At 38.2% G+C, this 19,711-nt stretch overlaps 1 protein-coding gene across 2 annotated transcripts in view; it reads right to left on the bottom strand.

Annotated features, from left to right (window-relative positions):
- SLC2A9 (solute carrier family 2 member 9) overlaps positions 1–8,553 on the bottom strand; it is a 99,540-nt gene extending 90,987 nt beyond the window's left edge. The window contains exons 1-2 of one of the 2 annotated variants that reach the window (XM_064418647.1): positions 8,361–8,553; positions 7,311–7,534 (exon numbers count right to left, since the gene is read on the bottom strand). The gene's annotated coding sequence lies outside the window, so the exon portion shown is untranslated. The remainder of the gene's footprint in view (positions 1–7,310; positions 7,535–8,360) is intronic. The other variant, XM_064418646.1, reaches the window with a different exon arrangement.
- Positions 8,554–19,711: the final 11,158 nt, after the last annotated feature.

The following is a 19,711-nucleotide window of genomic DNA, read 5'->3' as shown; positions in this document are numbered from 1 at the left end:
GTTTGTGTTGCTACTGACAGCTACTGTATTCCAGCTTTTCTGCTTCCCTTTTACTCCAGCATTTCTCATTGTAGTGACCTTTTGATCTCTTCAGTCTTAAGTACTGGCTTTAAGGTTCAGTTGGAGTTGATCTCTGCCCACTCTTGCTATTAAAGGTTTGAAAATTGAACAAGCTACTGTAATTTCATGGTGTAAACTAGTGTGTGAAAGCAAGAATGCTGACATAAGGCAAGGCTCTAACAGTGAGATTGTTCCTGGTTTTATTGCCAATTACATGAACAGGGTGTGATAGTGACTGAATTATGTCGAAGTGCATGACTCACGCCATGTATGGCAAAAAAATCCTGTAACAACACTATGTTGCTGCATTCCACTTTGCTGTTGGTTCAAGGGGCGCTACTTTCATGTTAAGACTTATGTTGTCAATTAATAAAACATTAACCTGAGAACAGAAACAGGAATCTATAGGTAGCTCACACAGCCACTGAGAAAAATATTTAAAGTAGTCATCTTATTCCACAAGCCATTATAGAAATTACTGATTGCTGCACAGCAGAGTTTTGTTTATAAGATAAGGTCCCCTTATCTCCCATTTATGGTTGTCATGAAAATCAGGTTTTTAAATACTTCCTGTGGCTTTGTTACTTGAAAGGTCATTTGCTGTTCCAGACCAGTATAGGATGCAGGTAAATGCTATCTAAGCACACAAACAAGTTATGCAAGTGCTAAAGCACCATGCTAAACTGGGTCTTGGTAATACTGAATTAAGCTGCTTCTGTATCAAATCAATTCCATTAAATGAAAGAACAGCACACAATAATATGGCTATCTGAGAATTGTATTGCTCAACCTATCATTGAGTTGTTTTGAAAAGAAGGGCAAATGTGAGGAGAAAGTTCGCATAGAAGTGTACTAGGGACACTCAGATCTAAGGCTGATTACAAAGAGCTATAGAAAGTCACTTTGTGCATCAAGTGGCAGATAAAATTAATTGCTTTATATGCATATTAATGTAGAAAAACTCTTAATAAATACACAGAAATGGATCCACATGTAGCTATTTTTGAAAGATCCTGAAACCATTGTGAATAGTCTTAGAAAGCTTACAGTTGAGTTCTCTGAGACAGAAAAAACAAGAAAAATAATAAAATTAGTCTTAATAAACGGGTCCTTAGGCTGATACTCTTTCAGACTACAGCCAGCAGTAGATCCTGTAATGGGCCTTTACTCTCACAGCTGATACAGAGAAGGACAGAAATTATGGATGTTGGACTAGGTGTGCTAACTTAGAAGGGAGATGTGTCCTTTTCCCCAAGCTGTCCTTTCCTTGCAGAACCTTCGCAAGGTACAGACAATTACACAAAGAATCTCACTTCCACAAAGCTTGCCATGCTGCTTTTGGTCCAGCCCTGTAGTCACATCTTATAATGCGTAGGACTGGCTATTCAAGCAGTGAGAAACAAAGAAAGTTTATGTGTCCAGATTCTGGTAATAGGTTTCTTAACAACTTCCTACATTAGAGTATGTATTTGGATCCACTTTCCATTCCTCTGTGTCACTTGCCCAATGTACTTATATTGTTTGTTCCAGCTTCCTGTGGCAATGAGTTTGACAGGGTTCATACATCAGGCTGTCAGTTTTAACTTATTTTCTGATTACTTATCTGGAATTTCCCTAATTCTTGTGTTGTGAGACTTATCAGCCATACCCTTCCTAAGTGAAGTTGTGCAGGTTTACCTGTGCATTCCTGCATTATTGGCTTGGTTCCTGGGCACACTCCTGTTGTGCTACATTAAGCAATTATATCTCACAGGCTGTATCTCTATTAGTCACTAAAATAGTTCTCATTTTCCTAAACTTTACAAGACATCCAGTTCACATGCTTCAAGACTACTTTTCTTTACCAGCCAGACCATATCTTGATTTACTGAAATTCAAACAAAAACACCACTGTGGTCACACCGTGATCATCCCAATGTGCCCAAGGAATCTCCATCAAATGGTGTAACAGGCAACCTCGGCCTTAGGTTTCTCCTCTGCCAGGAGTGTTGTGGTATGTTTATTTTCAAAAGGAATTTCTAGGGACAAGAAATGTCTGTTTTGGCAAAATTCTTCTTTTTCTGAGCTGCTGCAGCAGTGCCAGGAACTGGTGCAAGAGATCACTCAGAGCACAGGCAAACCTGAGCTGGAGCCAGATGCTCCAGGACAGGGAAAAGCAGGGTATCAGAAGTAGCAAAGCAGAATTATCAACAAAATGGAGCACTACAGCCTACAGAGGCAGTCTAGACTCCTTGATGTAAGTGCTCTCTTAGGGCAAGAGGTAGAGAATAAAAGTAAAGACTAGAGGCAATCAATCACATCTTGAAGACTGGACTTCTATCAGACTGCTCTGAGTTATTAGTTTGCCTTTGGGACAATATTTAATTAGTTTTTTTTTTTCTCCATATTTTTAATCTTCTCAAGATTCCTAAAAAAAAATTCCTTGCTCAGTTGTTTATTTCCTTTTCAGAAAAGATTTAATTAAAGTTCTTGCCCCTTCACTTCCATCTTATTAGATGAGTTCTTATGCTCTTTCTACTTCATTTGTGATACAGCATGTTTGTAGTGTCTGTGCAGGAGAGGGGCACAGGTTTCTCACTGTCTGTTTCTAAAGTCCTGGAAAAAGAAATATTGTAGTTAAGCAAAAATATAGAGATTCTTGTACTTTTTCTTTTTTTTTTTGTGGCTGAGGAATACAACCCATCAGGATGTTACATACCACCAGTGTCTGGCATGCCTGCTCCCTTTTTCTCCCTGCCCATCCCCTCTCCAAGAGGAGAGTGTGCACATCAAGCTTTCAGAGTGGTTTTTTGCACAGCAAAGGTTTGTGCACCTCATGAGTGTTGAGTGTGCCCTGGAGCCCCACAAACTGCTGCAATGCCATGACTCACAAATCTCACTACAGAGGGGCACAAGGCAAATAGGCAAACTCATTAACCTTTTTGCTTTCATTTTATTTTATAAAATAGATTGGATTATCAGTTAGTGAGACTAGGTCTGGTCAAAAACAAAAGGTCAGCCAGGCAGGTAACAGTAGCAGCAGAAACAGAAGTGTCTTATAGAAACTGTTGAGAGCTAGTTAGCAATAGGTATAGAAAATCCTTCTCTGGTGTTATGCACATTTGCTCTTCTTCTTCTCCTCACCCTCCTGACAGCGGAATTGTGAACATAAAGCTGTCTGAAATGCCACTGTGAGGTCTGCTCCATGGATGGTTAATTCTAAAACTGTTTGTTGATGTTCCATAATACGTCATGTATCAATTAGCGAGATGCAGACAACATAATTAATCCTGTCCCTGAAAGAATCTTCTGAGTGGCATTTAAGCTTCAGACGAAACAGTTTAATAGGCATAATATGGTGTTCTGCAGAAGTAGTGAGAGCAAATATACCCTGTAGTTTAATAACTCATTATCAACAAATGGTATGACATTTAAATAGAACCATTACTGTTTTATCAGCTGTATGAGAGCAAGCTAATAATCTGCAAGCAAACATGATAATAATGCCACAGCATTCGGTTTTTCCAACTTTGTACTCAAGATTTTAACAGACATTGAGAGAAGAATCACCATGGAAGAGGGAAACACCATGCATTTGTATGAACTGAATCTCATGATGGTGTTTCCCTAGTTATTAGAGACTCTGTTTGATATTTCCCCTTCTTCAAAAACACAATTCACATGCAGTTAACTAACAGCTGGAAACTTGCCTGATTGTTTCATTAGACTGCAAAAAACATAACCCAGGGAAGCAGGAGCACTAAAAAACTGACTTGTGTAATTGCTGTTGCAAAAGAGCTTGCAGCTTCTATCCAGCCTCTGAGAAACAGCTGGTGTGCTGATGTGCTACATTTAATGTGGTCTCTCCTACTCCTGTATGAATTATTGCCTCAAAGGAAGGAAGATGATGACATACCATAGTAACTTTTCTCTCTGCAGGACCTGCCACCAAAGCTGTATTGGGTGGACACATAAGTTCATACACTACAAACATAAATGCTATTTTCATGGAACACTCTGAATAAATCTAAGTGCTTGAAATGGTTAAATGCTGATGTCAGCTGTAGTTTGATATGCTCTCAATGGTCCTCAAGTCATGGTATGATAAATTCTATATTCTTCAGATATAAGAGATTTTCCATTTCTCTTGAAACAGAAATTTGGAAAATTTTCATGATCTTCTCCATTCATTCCCCTGTTCTTTTGTTACTATAATTTCCTGTCTACCCCTCAAATGATATAGTTAAAGCATGAAATTCATTCATGAAACTCCTTAAGCCGCTCTCCCCATCTTGCCTTTCCTCCTATCTCTGCAAGGTCATAATATGGTGTTATCTGAGGCTCAGTACTGCTGCATGCCCCCCGCCATCCTTGATAATTTTGATTAATATTTTTTTCCCTCCAGGTGCAAAGCACTGCCCCAATATCCTGCTGTCTGCAATTATCACAGCTTCAATTTTGTTTGAAACCCTAGCTTTAACTCTTCAACTCCTTTCTCTGTGTGTAAGTAATTTAATTCCTGCTGGAATTAATACAAATTATGCTGTTCCTGGCCTCTTTATGGGGACATAATCATATACTGATTCTTCACCCGAAAATCCACAACAGATATAACAGCCAAAGACTGTGTGTGTACCATACCAGGCCCTATGGCATTCAGGCCTCATTTGTGACTTCTCTCCTGACCTACATCAGCTGATTAAGGTCTAGTATCCTTTGTGGGCAGGATGTATCAAGGACAAGATAATCTCCCACATCAGAGATTAGATTGCACCACATTGCCAAGCACATCTTTGCTCTGATTCATGCCTGTACACATAGTTACACGGAAGCCACAGCCCTCTCTGGCCTAATCAAGGCTTGTTTGTGTCTTGTTTGTCCATCTCTGACTGACCACAGATTTTAGAGACAGCAGATTACATGTGATGTTACTTCTCAGATCTTATTCCTTGGATCTACACTTTTGTTGTGGTAAGCTTTAGGTGAAAGCAAACATGGAGAAGATTCCAACTGCATTTGGACACCAACCATCCAAACCTATCCTAATTCACTGTTGCCTCTAAGCTGAAGTGATATGAGCTACTGAAACAAATTCTTCTACCCAAATTCCCAAGGAAATTCTTGGAGTTCAAAGTGAGGGATTTTACAGATATGAAAGCAATGAAAAGGATAATGTGACAACTGCAAGCAGCTGTGGAGACTGAGAAGATCTCACAGCTTTAGATCACATGTGGCTTAACTTTTTTTAAAAAAAGTCCAAGGAGGGAGGAATCTGGCTTTGACTTCTTTCAAGTTGTCCTCTTCTCTACATGTTCTTTCATGTTTGCAGGTATTGCCTTGAAATACTGACATCTAGGTAGACAAAACATTATGTTAACTACAGTGTCTCCTCTTCAACATTACTGTTAGGTGCTTTAGCATGAAATTAAATTTGGTTTCTGTAGCAGTGTAGACTCCAAGCTCTTTGTTCAAGTCTAAGAGTTGATACAATTCCCTTCAAATTTTCCTGGCTTGTTGATCTTGTTCTATCTGCTTCACTTGCGCAAGAGCTCAAATTTTTTTAATCCTTTTAAAAACAGTTTGCAATCAAAAAGATTTCCACTGGAATAGCTTCCTATTGCAGAGTCTGAAGGTTTTTTTTTTTCTGCTGGCAATCCTGATAGCTTCTAATGTTACTTATTTGTTCTTTCTTTTAAACTTAAATTGAAATGTGTCATAGTTGTGTGAACACAAAAGACTCTTGCCAACTCGTAAACTATGAAGCAGTAATAAATTAATGGAACAGTAATAAATGTCTTCCCCAAACTTTGTGGCACACCTCAAAATACTTTTGCTGTTGCTGATTTGACAACTCTTTGTAAACAAATCTCTACTACTTTTCCTTCTACCTATTGTCAATGATGTTTGTTCATAAAATTCCTTCCTAGTAAAATTGTAGTAAGAGCCAAAAGCTTCATTGCCCCTTCCACTGTAACACACAGTTTAGGAATGAGGAACAACTTCTGTCTGCTAAAATAAAGCCATGAGAAAGACATATCCCTTGGTATGATTCCTCTGTTTTAGTGCAGTGTGGAAAAGAAGGAAAACCCCTTATTCCATTACTTGCCCATTTTCTTCCTTCTCATTCATGGATTAGTTTTGTTTGACAGGAAATCCAGAAATAGAGATTAACTGTCTCTAAGCAGTTGGGGTTATAGACTAGTGGCAGAAATAAGTAGTTAATTTCTATTTCTTATCAGCCCCTTTTTTTTACTCTGGAGAAGGACTGGAGATTATTCTTCAGTGATTTGCTGTACCTATATATGTAAAAATTATAGAATCTATAATTTGACTTTTTGTTTCTATAACCTGAGACTCACTGGGAAACACACATCCCTGAAGTACAGAGAGGTAACCAGGTTTTTAGGATGTGGCAATAGATAGGGAGGGCTACTCCATGTTTCAGAATAGTGCTACTTAGAAAGGTTTGTTTTGGAAAACAAAACAGGACAAAACAAACCCACTACGCCAACACCACCACCACATACTCCAGATTATGAGAACTGAGAAGCAGATTTTTTCCCATTTTTCTGTTTTCTTCATACAGCCATTAGCTTCCTCCTCTTCTACCCCTGCCCTCTCAGCACTGTGACTGGGCAACAAAGAACAAATCTCACCTACAGGCAGAGGAACAAAACCCTTCCTCACAAGAGGAGCAGAGGAAGGGAAGAACGAGAAACATGAGGTTAGTGAGATTAGAACAGGGGCTTATAGGGAGAGAATCAATCCCATCTGGACTAGGAGCCTGGGAGGTATCAGGTTGCTTCAGGAGCAAACAGGATAGCATGCAGAGCCTGGCATCAGCTGGCTCTCCAGCTCCCTGGCAGTGGGGCTGAGTGAGTCTGACCAACCATCACAGGTATTTGAGACTGAAGGATTTGGATTTTATACACATTTTGTATTCATTTTGATTAATTCTCTTACGGTTAGCATTAAATACATTCACTAGGAGAGTCTACTGGTAGGAGAGGGATGTACCCACTGTCAAACCAGGTTCTTGACCTGCCTAATTTACAGATTTTCAGCCTTAGAGTTTTTAACTCTATGACAGTGGAAGTGGAATTTCCAAGTAAAGAATTTTGGTGATTTAGCCATAATGTTGCACTCAAAAAGACTGGGGACAACCCATTAGACCATAGAGCATTAGAACAATTAGAACAGAAAGATAGAAACAAAATTAAAAGCAAACAGGTAAGAAAGTCTTTGGTATTGCTAATTTTTGTCTCCTCCCTCTGAGGACAGATGATCCAAAAAGCGCTTGCAGGAAGAAAGAATTTTGGGTATTGTTCTTCTCAAAAATGTTGAAGTGAAAATTTACTCCAAATCAGTTAATACTGATTTTTATTAAAAAGAGTTATTTAAAAGCTTATTTAAAAGAGATGGGTTTGTTCTTTTGATGTTCTTGACTTGAGACTTGAGACTTGAGGCAGTCTGTGATCTTTGCTTGCCTTTCACACTGTATGGATAAACAAAGGGTGCTTTCTGTAAATGACTTTCTTCTACCTTTGCACTTAAAAAGATAATGGATAAAAAAAGATACAAGATCACAGCCTCAGCTTAAGTGTGCAGTACTTTTCAGTGTCTTCAGGAGATCAGTGTAAATCTTTGCCCCTTGAATTGCCTCACCATAAGTAACATATGTAAAACAGAATTAGAACCCTTGGCTGAGTAAGGAATGTCTTAATTTATTTTGTAAAGAAGAATATGGTGCAAGAAAAATATCCTTCACAGTTCTCAAAATGTATTTAGACTCAGAGTAGATTGCATAAGATTGAGTGAAAAAATTTCCATTGACATAAATATTTGATCTCTCTTAAATATAAACAAACAAGGATACAATAGTCCCCATTTATCTGTTATGAGTTTCCACATAAATTACTACACACTCTAAGAAACCACCATACGTTTTCTTTGGATCTTATTGTTGCAAGATTGTTTCCTTGTATATTGGTTAGAATACTTATGTCAGACCCCAAGTTTACAACTCACAATTTTTGCCATGGAGCTGAAACTCCCCATGAATTTCTGTTTCTTTTTATAATGAGCTTTTTACTATTTTGTTATAATAACTGTACTGCTTGAAGAAAGAAATTATTTTTAATAAAGCCACTTGCAAGTTAGCACATGATTAATCTATACATACAGCAATCAAAGAAAGAACTAAAGAATATTTTTGCCTCCAAGGAATGCCATAGTTACAGAACAGTTCCTCCAGAAGATAAAACCTGGGACATTACATGCACAGACTCCTCTCAGCCAGAAGATTCCCCATAAAAACAAACCTTTTGTGAATCAGTAAAGAGATGGGGGGTTTCTGGGCATCCTCTGCTGTGCTGGCACTCAAGAGAAAGGATGGCAAAGAGAAGAAGCTCTTCCTTCCCTCCCAGTGAGCAGCAAGGGCTCTGGACAGCCAACCCCTCTGCCCACAAGTGGAATTTCACTCAGTGCATGGCCGATGGGGGCGGAGGAATTGTGACTGCCCTCCCTGAGGGGTAGAGGCTGCTCAGGGCTCCCTCTGTCCCTCTTGTGTACAGTAACCAAACGCAGCACAGGACACACCTCTCTGCTCCCCAAGAAAGCTCTTGCATATTCCCTGCCTGCATTGGGTTGATAAGTACTTAGCCTTAAGTCCCTCAGGAGGGAAGGAACTGAATGGTATGTAAGGAACAAAGTCAGCTGGTGGGGGAAGAAATACACGGCAGATAAGATAATCTGTTGCCTTCATATTAAGTCATTAATGGTAGCAGAATAAAGCTGAAAGAAAAAAAAAATCAGCGAGGTAATTCCTCAGAGAAAACAAGCATGTTTTTCCTTCATTTCATTGGTTTTCATGCTGTCTGTTTCACTGCAACAAAAGCCTTAGAAAGGCAATAACACCTGTCTTAGGAAGCCTTTGAGCTAAGAAAAAAAAGGAACTGGCATTTTAAATTAAGCATTAATACTGTAATACAAAATTATTATTCATTGAAATACCCAGTTCTGTACCTGCTGTTTTTCATTCAATCTTACACACAGAGCATTCTGAAGAACACAGAAGCTGAGTAGAATGTAAAGAATTGATACATCTAAGAAATTCTGCATTTTTCAGCTTTAGCTACATGACTGCTAATAAATTTAGTAAATTGGAAGCTGACTCCAGAATCTAGTTGTTTTTCTCAGAACTCTTTTCAAACCAGTATCTTTCTCTGCCTGAACTTTACTGGAATTCAGCCTTGGGTTCACAATTATCACAGCAATTCCTCAGACTCAGCACCGTCCAGTCAAAGGGACCACACAGTGCTTGAGCAGGCACTGACAGAGGACACACTGTTGTGTTTACATTAGTGCCTCACTTAAGGGTCCAAGTGTGCTTCCTCTAGCATCTGCCAGACCTCCTGGCTTGGATCCAGGAGACTGTAATAGCAATGCCAGTAACAATTAGGGGCGATACACCCTTTATTCCCAAAGAACCATTATCGTTGGTATTAAATATTTACACAGTAGTGACTACAGGCCCCAGGTTTGGCATTCTGCTTCACTATCCAGCAGATAAAGAGCTTCTTTGTAGGGAGTTCACTGCACTTGGGGTGAAGAAAATAATACGAGAAAAACAAACAAAAGAAGAAAGGGCAAGTCCCAGTAAGTCAGTCATGCTATACACTTTCATCTTATTCTGCTGGAACTTCCTGACCAGCATAGTACAGGATCATTCTAAAACATCAGTGAGGTATTTCAGAAAGTACTGAAGAGTTGGTAGTTTTCAAGAGTGTGGTTGGCCGTGAGGAATTTGCTGAAGAGTTTTCAACTCAGGACTATGCAAAGGTTATAGAGACAAACATATACCATGGACAATGAGTCACAGAATGTGCTGCTGAGTTTGTCTCTCATAGCCATGACATATGTATAGTTTCAGAGATTTACAACTCAGAAACCTGCTGGGAGGACAATACCAGCAGCCATTCTTTGTGGAAACAGACTAACACCCACTGCCTGTTTGTTTTTCCCCTAAAAAATTAGGGTGTTAACGTTTCTAGAAATGCCACTGTAATCCCTTGTAACAGCATCAGGAAGTGGAGAACTTTACTTCGGTCTCATACTTGGCATAAGGAGATTCAGTCTCATTCCTCCAGTTCCTACAGATCAGGCTTGGACCAGGAGACCTGGAAGGGCACTGCCATGACCTGTACTGGAAAAAATGGTACCGAGTGTGCAGCAATGAGGAGGAGATTCACTAAGGAAAAAAGTACAGCCAAAGGAAAGCTTGAGGCTGTGGCATAGCTGTTCATGGCACTCCAGTACAGAGCCAGGTTCAGAGTCTTGGAGTCATTCTCACCACACAGAGTTAAAAAAACACTGTTTTTGGTGTGACTTTTGCAGAGTGATACAGTCCTAATCTCTTCAGCCACTCAAGAGCAGCCAACAGCCTGTGTCTTGGGGTGAGCAAGCCTTTGAAAGTCCCTGGAGTGAAGAGGTCACTGAAGCTGCTCCTCCAGCTCACGTCTACAGCTGCCTCTTTTTGTCAGGTCTGCTCCTAGCTGCTGCATTGAGGCATGCAGTAAATGCACCTGGTTAGAGAGCTTCTCAGTGTGCTCCGAGCAGATTCCTGCTTGATACTATTTTTATCACCTCACCCCAAACTGAGCACTATGGCTACTGCAGAAAGAGCAAACAACTACAGTTTTTTATTATGTTTCTGTCTATCCAGTTCACACAACTGGGTTTAAAATAAAATTTGGCTTGACTTTATAAAGTCAGTCTTGAATCTTCTAATCCAGTCCAAGTCCTGCCTTGGATTTAACTGAATATGCCCCCATATAATCTTGTTAATCTGCAGCCACCAAGTGATCATCATTGCACCCTGGAGCCGGATTTACAGGAGATTAGAGTGGAGAGTCTCCAAGCTGGCTCAGAGACCACAGGCAGTGTTAGGCACAGCAGCCCCGTGCCCACAGAGCTGCACGTGGGGCAGGGCACAGGACAGAACCAGACCTGAGACCTCACCACCGAGTCACACTGGGCTGGGGGCTTGCACCAGCTCACTGTGTGGGTGCAGGAGTCTCACCACTGTGCTCCTACTGTCACTGCAGAAGTTGCTGCAGATTGGAAAAAATAAGCTGTGGACTGCACTGAAATAAATCTTAAGGAGTTTTCCTGTTGACAAGACAATATGGTGAAATTGTTGAACTAGTAGGGTAAGGATCAAGGGCTGCTAAACCCACATTGGTCAAGTTAAACTGAGCTTAGATATATCCTGGAAGGACACAAGCTACAGCTAAAAAATATCAGGTATTTAACCAAGTGAATTATCTCTGATCTTGAGAAACAGCATGCTCATGTACTTCATGACTCCTGTACCAGAATGACTCTCTGTGGAAATGCACAAAACTTAATCCAGAGAAAAAAAAACTTTGATGAAGAAATTTCACAGACTTCAATATTCACTCAAACATATTTGCAGTCCAGCCACATGTTCATATTTTCCACAGGGAATTTTTTTCTGTATATATCTTAACCTTAGTCTGGACCAGAACAAGCCATACTTGATCCTGACACACAGACCAAGGAAAAGAAGATAATTGGAAACCCTGGAAGATAAGTAAAAGCCCAAACTTGTTTTCAGTGTATAATATTTATACTTTGAACAATTGAAGACTTGGCCTTTAAAATTAACTTGGTTTCTATTTCAAGAATCATATTAAGTATGCACAAATACTTGAAAATATAAAAAGGACAAGCTACATCCATTATTTCATAACATTATATCGGTGTAACAGATATTTCTGCTCCTATAAATAGTTGTATTGTTTGTTGTTTTTTTTCTTCTTCTTCTTAGGAAGCATATCTACCCCTAATGCAGAGTTTAGTCTTGCATGATAAATTACTTTCTAACAGTCCTGTCTGAGCCTACTAAATACATGCTAATGTGAGAGGTAGCAGTACTAGACTAGGCTATGCTGATAAATATGCTCCATTGTGCACCATGTGATGAACTAAGAATTTGTGAAATACAAATATGCCCCTGGGATTTTATGGCAAACGTTAAGTTTCATTTAAGAATAAATTGTGGTTAATTATCTGTCCCAAGGGATGGCAGTTCTGGGGTTCTTATGGCTAATTCAAACAACTGTAATATCAGTTATTCAGCAGTGATAGTAATTAGAAAGATATCCAAAGGAAAAATTCCTTCCTGGAAGTTGTCCGAGTTCTGTAGGCAGGTCAAGGAACACAAACTTATCACACTTTTAAGGTATTTTATTAATACAATTTAAAAAAATAAAATAAGAAAAGAAATTTACCATCACCTAACATTCTTCTTTTTACCTAGAAGATATATCGTGAGTTATTTGAGCAGAACAATGGATTAATGTGAAGATGGAAATACAAGTGGAAGAAAGACCTGGAATCTGATGTGTACCAAGATAATTGTAGTACATATGTTATAAAAATATGCAAATCAAATAAATTAACCCAATAAAATTAAAGACAAAAATATATATGTGGAGAAGTCCATGTGATTATAAGAAGACAGCATTAGTCAGCTCATAAGGAGTCTTGGCATACAAGCCTTAAACAGATCACAATCTATGCAACAAATATATATATATGTACACATATATACTGTATTTATACACAGGTGAAAAGGGCACAAAATAAAGACAGCACAAACCACCCACCTTCCCCTAGCACACATAGACTCTTCTTTTAACTAGTTCAGAATGCCCCAATTCAACATCCCAGCTTGTAAAATACACAAATATATGGGTAAAAGGCAAGGCTTTTAAAAGATATATTATTCTACTTACTGAGGTCTTAATTCAGGCTGAAATTTATTCTCTTACTCATTCTTTCAAGAACAAGTCTTCAGTTTTTCCTTTTCATCATTGCCAAACCTCTTTTATACTGTTTGTTCTAAGAGTGTTAGTCCATCCTTAATTCAGATAAACTGACTAATTAAGCAAAGCTGTTCAGCTGCATTCCTCTGCTCAGTTGCTCCTGGAAGGGGAAGAACTCAACCCAACTCAGAGAAATGCTCACACTTTTGTGGCTGTTGGGAAAAATGGGACAATTTCCTTGGGCATTTTCCTATTAATATTGCTCTTGAAAAAAAAAATTAAAATATCATATGAATTGTATTCAATTTAAAGAAAAAAACAACATAAAATTCTGCCCTTTATTCACTATTTTCAAAATATCTGATTCCAAACAAAGCAAAATTAGGCAAAAAAATGAAAGATAAGAAATGGTTTGTGATTTCCTTAGAAACATGATAAATTAATCCTGATTTCTTTCATAATACCTCTCATATTTCAGCATTAGTCTAGGATAGGGGTTTAGTTACTCTGAGATATAAATACAGATCTTTAAACTCGCACAATCTAGAGAAATTCCCAAACTAGATTCTCAAAGAAGAATTATATCTCTGAGATATTTTCAATAATTTGTCTTTAGTATTCAAAGACATTTCTATATGAGCGAGTGCTGGTTCTAAAAAGTGATTACAGGACTAATGGCAGCCTCAGCAGTAAGGGATGTGATAATGGATGATTTGGCATTTGCAGTGCTGCCTCTGCAGTACCCTGTCAGGCTCTGGTCCCTGGGGACGAGGGAGGGATGTGCAGATGGATGGAAGCTCAGGAGCTGCTCGGGGTGTTGGAACATCCAGCGCAGAGGCAGAGTCTGAAGGAGTTCAGTCTGGAGAACTGGAGGCTTAGGAGTGAATTTAATCACTGCCTTCCACTTTGTGAGGTAGGGGAAGGTGAGAAAGGGCAAGCACAAACTCTTATTTGAAGCAGAAAGTGAAATTCTGGTTGTATATTCAAAAATAAAATGTTCACAATGGATCATTTAAAGAGGCACCCAGAGAAACTTCTGAGAAAACTGTTTTAGCATCGAAGCTATTTCTACACTTCTACTTCAGAAATCTGGCCTAGATGAAGCCCAGAAATCCTTTCTAATCTAAATTATTTCATGATTGTATGATAAAATAATTTTAATAGACATAGTCTTTGACAACATAAATTATACAAATTCCCTTAAGGAAACAAATTATACTACCAAAAGTGCTCTCTAATTGGTACACTTCATTTTATTTTTAGATCTTTTCCTGTATATAAAGACCAAAAAAGCAGTCAGACTAATAAAACCAATGAAAATATTTTCATACTGACAACTGCCTCCTATAGTCCAAATCCCTAGTCAGTGGTCAGTATGAGGACAGCACACATGCAAATCTTAACTATTTCTGATTAAGAGTAGAAATCAAATCCAGTATTGAGGAAAACACATTAACAGCCACTGAATATTTCAGGACTGGACTTTGAGCTGTTGGATTTCTGGCTAATATATATGTAAAGTTCGCTGTCATCGGAACTTCATGGATTTGCAAGAAATGGTTAATTTGTTGTCAATTCCAAGATTTCATTCTTCTCAAACATATTCTGCTGATTGTACTTTGTTGTGGTGTTTTTCTGTCATACGTGATATGCCTGAAGCAAATAGTCTTCAGGTGATATTTTCTAATTTTGAAATTTGCCAAGGCAAAGTGAAAATTTTAGAACCTTTTTTTCAGCCACCACAGCCATCATCAAGTCTGTAGTTTGAGGAGTTAGTTCTAGGCAGCTCACAAAGTTATTCTAGAATTAATTGATTCAATCATATACCTAAATTACAAAGCTCTTTAAAATGTAGGAGATGAAGGATCAGGATGAATATTCCAAGTTTATACTTAAATTACTTTCCATATAATTTAATAATCTAAAATACAGAACTATCTGTTCATCTATTCATTAGACAGAACACAAAACTAAAATTCTCTATCAACAAACTTCAGCTCAATTAGGTTTGGGTAAAAGGGGACTGAAGATTACAGTTAGCAGTTCCTATACATTTAACTGTGTGTGACATGTCTTTGATAAATTTTAAGCACAACATGGTTTCCATGACCTTAAGCAAGGTTTTGTTTCTGCTCCATTTGTAGCTTTCCTGCACTGCAGATAAAGCCAGTTATTGGTACAGTCTGTAAGCATAGCCTGTGATAAAGGTTTAGAAATAGTCTGAATGTTGGAGTTAGATAACAATTATTAACACTTTTCATATTAAAAGATATTTTGGTTATATAGATGATGAGCTGGAGCAGCTGACAGAAAGAAAGTAAAGATCTTTTCCACCCTAATACTAGCCTATTTATGGTTTACTCTCTTGTGATTATTTAGCTTCCTCAATTGGAGAGTTATTTATCATTATATTTTCTTTCCTGCTATTTGTGTTTTTAGTCTTCTCTGTCTAGTCCGGCTATATTTAATGCTGCTTTCATGTGTTCACCTCCATCCTCCTGTGGAGCAGGGCACCAATATATCACACATGCTTAGGAAGAGCCCTAAGAACTGAGCTCCTGACATTTCTGATACAGCATTAGGCAGCTGTCCTCACTCCCAGTGGCCTTAAGGGTCTTTTCCAACCTACCTGATTCTGTGATAAGCAAAAGCTGGGATGATGGCCCTCTTGGCTGCCCGATACCCTTTGCTCATGACTCTTTAACCTTTCTCACTTGGTTCTTAATTACCCATCTCCCCCTTCCTTCTCTCTTTACCCACAGGCAGATTTCTTGCCTTCAAAAGTTCAGTTCCTTCTATTGCCATTCCCAAACTGCTCTGGAATTTGCAAGTGCTCATTTCTACTCTGTAGTGCACAGCAGCTGAGGTCCCTGGTGCCTCAGCTACCATCCAGCACCGTGCTGTTCAGCCAGCAGCTTGCCAGCAGCAATATTATGATTTCGTGTATAACGATGTAGAATTGAGGGGAAGCTTCTCCCTCAGATAGAAATGAACCTATAGAGGACCCCCAGGTACCTTTTAAATTCAAGAAATCTTCAGGCTGAGAGATTATACATATATTAGGTGCCTGATTTACATATAATTTAAGTATATGGATAATTTACCCTTATCAAAAAACCTTGTTTAGAGATGAGGAAAGTGAGGCTTAGCAATTGTAAAGTCCACAATTCTGATATTCACTGTCATGACACAATGCACAAAGACTAACTGGACAGAGGTTTAGCTATGAGTACTTACTGGTCTCTCCTTCCTTTCTAGCTCAAAGTGTCTCTTTTGGGCATATAAAAAAAAAAAGAAATTCAAGTTCAAACTCAAAATCAGAGTTTCTCTGTCAAAAAAAAAAAAAGAATAAAATGAAGTATGTGAAGAAAAAAAGCAAAGTGAAAGCCAAAAGTAGAAATATGACCCTCAGATTAAGAAATAGTTTTTGTTCAAATTTGAAGTATAAGCCAGAATAAATGCCTACTATTCATTGAGGACCACCCCAACACCTCTCTCTAGAAGAGTGTCACATGGAATTATAACAGTATGCCACGAACTCTTAAAATGTGAAAAAATAAACAACAGATTCTGAGTCCCCATTTGGGCTCCTTTCAAATCCTCCTCCTCTGGTTTGTGTACGTTGGATTTCTTCTGGTTTGTCAGAAAATAGCTTGGGAGGGTCACTTGAAGGCTCAGAGTATTGGTGTCTGCACAAACCAGGGCTTCTAGAGAAATCCTTGGCATCCTTCTTCAGCCTCTTGTGAACACACTTTAATTTTCTTTGGTGCTGTCAGTGCCCATGTGCTATTTTTTTTCCTTTGTCTTCCTTTCTGTTTCATGAAGATCTGTTTTCTCTCCAGGGAGAGTTCTCCCAGGGTGCTGTCCCTTCACACACAGCATGCAGAGTAACATGTCTGATTTTCCCCTTAAGGATAGAGGCAGACTAGGAAAGCTGTGGAAGATTATGCCAGGAAACAATGTCTAGACTTCACACACCTCTTTTCAGTCCGTGCAGCCTGCTTCCATCTATGAGTAAAACACAGTCATCCTTCAACTTACCTCAATGTCTTGCTTACATATGGAGCTTCTTCATTCTTTAAATTCACTTCTCATCCATACAGGCCAAGTGGCCTATTTTTTGTGTTTAACAACCACGATTGAGAAGTGATAATTTCCCTTGATTATCTGCAGATGTGACTCACTGGATATTAGGGCACTTTGTAAGAACATCCGTCATGGTATTGACTTCCTTCTAGAACTCAGACTGGTTAGTCAGACTCAGCATTTGTAAAGACATAAGAAAACATGTTTACTAGAAATTGAACAGTTCTTATGCTGTCCTTAAGTCTTAGACATGTCTAAGAAAATATAAGCACAAGTTAACGTGATTAGCAGGCTGGAAACACCCATAGTTCCCTAAAACCCAGGTGCTGTGGGCTGGCTGGGCTGCTTGCCTGGCGAGCTCAGAGCTGACAGTGTTAGTGGCGCATTCACTCACTTTAATGTCCAAAATGCACAGGAGGACAAGGGCCCAAGGAAACCACTCTCTCCCTTTTCCCTTCACTGAAGATAAAAGTATGGATTTTGAATAAATTGCCCATACAGAAGAGGCGTTGATGTAGAAGAGTGACTGTCCATGCTCTCCCTCACCTATACCTTATAAGTACAGTAAAATACTTAATTACTCAGACTTGGAAGTTAATTAATACTCAATTACTCAGACTTGAACAACTTACACTCCTGGATGATCTTTTTCTATATGTACTATACTTTAGTCTTTAACTGTAAAATCATCTGCTTCAATTCTACAGTACAAATATTCAATCTCCCACCAGTCTTGACCTTGTATTAGTGGTGTTTATATGTCTTTATTCATAGGGCCTTTTGACTTTATGAATCCCTGATCTTTTAACCTGTTACATTTTTGTGAATGACAACTTTGGAAATAAAAATCAGATATGTTTCATTTACCCATAATGCCCAGGAACTTTCAAACACATCCAGAATTAAATTCTTGAACACCAGGAGGGATTTTTTTTTTTACAAAATTTTTGAGAATCACAGAACAGCTTGGGTTGGAAGGGACATGAGAAGATTGTCTGATACAGCCTTTCATGAGAAAGAGAGCTCAGGTGAGATTGTCTAGCCTCCTGTTCATTTGCACCTTGAAAACTTCCAATGATAGGAACTCCACCACATGGGGAAGTTGCTCCCATAACTGATCGTACTCCTTATAAAAGATTTCTTTCTTATATGGAAACCTGCCCTGGAACAACTGGTATCCCTTGTCCCTTCTCTTTGTTGCTGCTTGAGAAGGGAGAGCCTCTGCCCTCTTTGTAGCCATGCTTCAAAACCTGAAATTCTGTAGAGAAGCTCTTACCTGAATCTTCTCTTTTCCCAGGAGAAAAGACCTAACTCCTTCAGTCTTTCCTCACAGGGCAGATTTTCCAGCCCTTTGATCATCAAATGTCTCAGAATTATATATTCAGAATTATAGTCACCATGCAAGCAGAACACAACCCATTTTGAGTCAAGGCTTGCAGCTGCTGTTGCATAACAAGAATAACATACACCTGTTTTGTAAAAAGCTGGACTTCTATATTATTCATTGTCCTTCTGGTAACAGTTTTCCAAACACAGCTATTAGTAGATGAAATATTCTAGATTACAAGTTAAGATACAAGGTGTATGACTGATCATTGCTTGTTGTGAGATCAGCAGATATTGCCAGAACATAAAACGTAATTAATATTATAAATTGCCCAATAGAATAGTCATGTAATAGTCTTCAAGGAGAGAAAAGTAGGAAATGAAAACATTTATACATTGAAATACATACAAAAAGAGTTACTGATTTGTTTTTATATAAATATTTCAGCCCCATTTTATAGATAATAAAACCATAAACTTTGCTTGCAGTGTCATGACTTTCTTTTATATGAAATTCTTCCCTTTGACATCAACAACCATACACTCAAATTACACGGGAGTTTCTACTTCATAAAAAGCGATTCCTCATTTGTACTTTTCCATGAGATAACAAATGCAGATTGCAACCAAACTTCATCTCCTATTTCCAGACTGAAACTAAGCACAGATCTTCAGCTTTGGCGGGAGATACCAGGACTTTGTCTGAGAGTGTTTTGGGACTGGAACTTCATGGAGGCCACAGTTATCATCTAGTATTATTTATACTAATTTATTAGTAATCATATTATACCAAATTATTATTAATCACATTATTTAGTATTATTCATACTAAATAATGAATAATACATTTTCCATCTAGATTTTGTAAAGACTCTAGACTTATAATTTTCTATGGCTTAATATATTCTTATGTTTTGTATATGACAAAAAATTACATGTATTAATATATAATTGTAATCATGTGTTGCAAGACCGATCAATATTAAAGTATGTAATTCACTTATATATTACATTATATATGTATATTGTATATATGCATTGTATTATATTGTATTGCATATATATGCATGTATTGTATATATGTATATATGCATTTTATACATTTTTATATCACAGCTCCCAGGCTGTGAGCATTTGTTTTGCCAAATAATAATTCTGTCTCCAGTTTCCACCTCAGACACAAGAGTTCTTGAGCCAATTATCCATCCTGAGGTCTAGCAATAATCCCTCAAACCAGCACAGTCCTCTTTAAAATTTAAATCTTCTCATTTACTGATGGTCTTGGGTTCAGAGATGACTGATGTAAACCAGCAGATGAACAATCTTTGGATGGAGTTTTTAATATTCTATTTTTTAATTCTAGGATAGGAACATGAAAGTAAAGATCATTTAGAAATGGTCCCCTTTCC

Source organism: Passer domesticus, chromosome 4 (assembly GCF_036417665.1).
Source record: "Passer domesticus isolate bPasDom1 chromosome 4, bPasDom1.hap1, whole genome shotgun sequence".
Classification (NCBI taxonomy): domain Eukaryota; kingdom Metazoa; phylum Chordata; class Aves; order Passeriformes; family Passeridae; genus Passer; species Passer domesticus.
The sequence above is the reverse complement of the archived record's forward strand: the minus strand, read 5'-3'. Positions and strand labels throughout refer to the sequence as shown.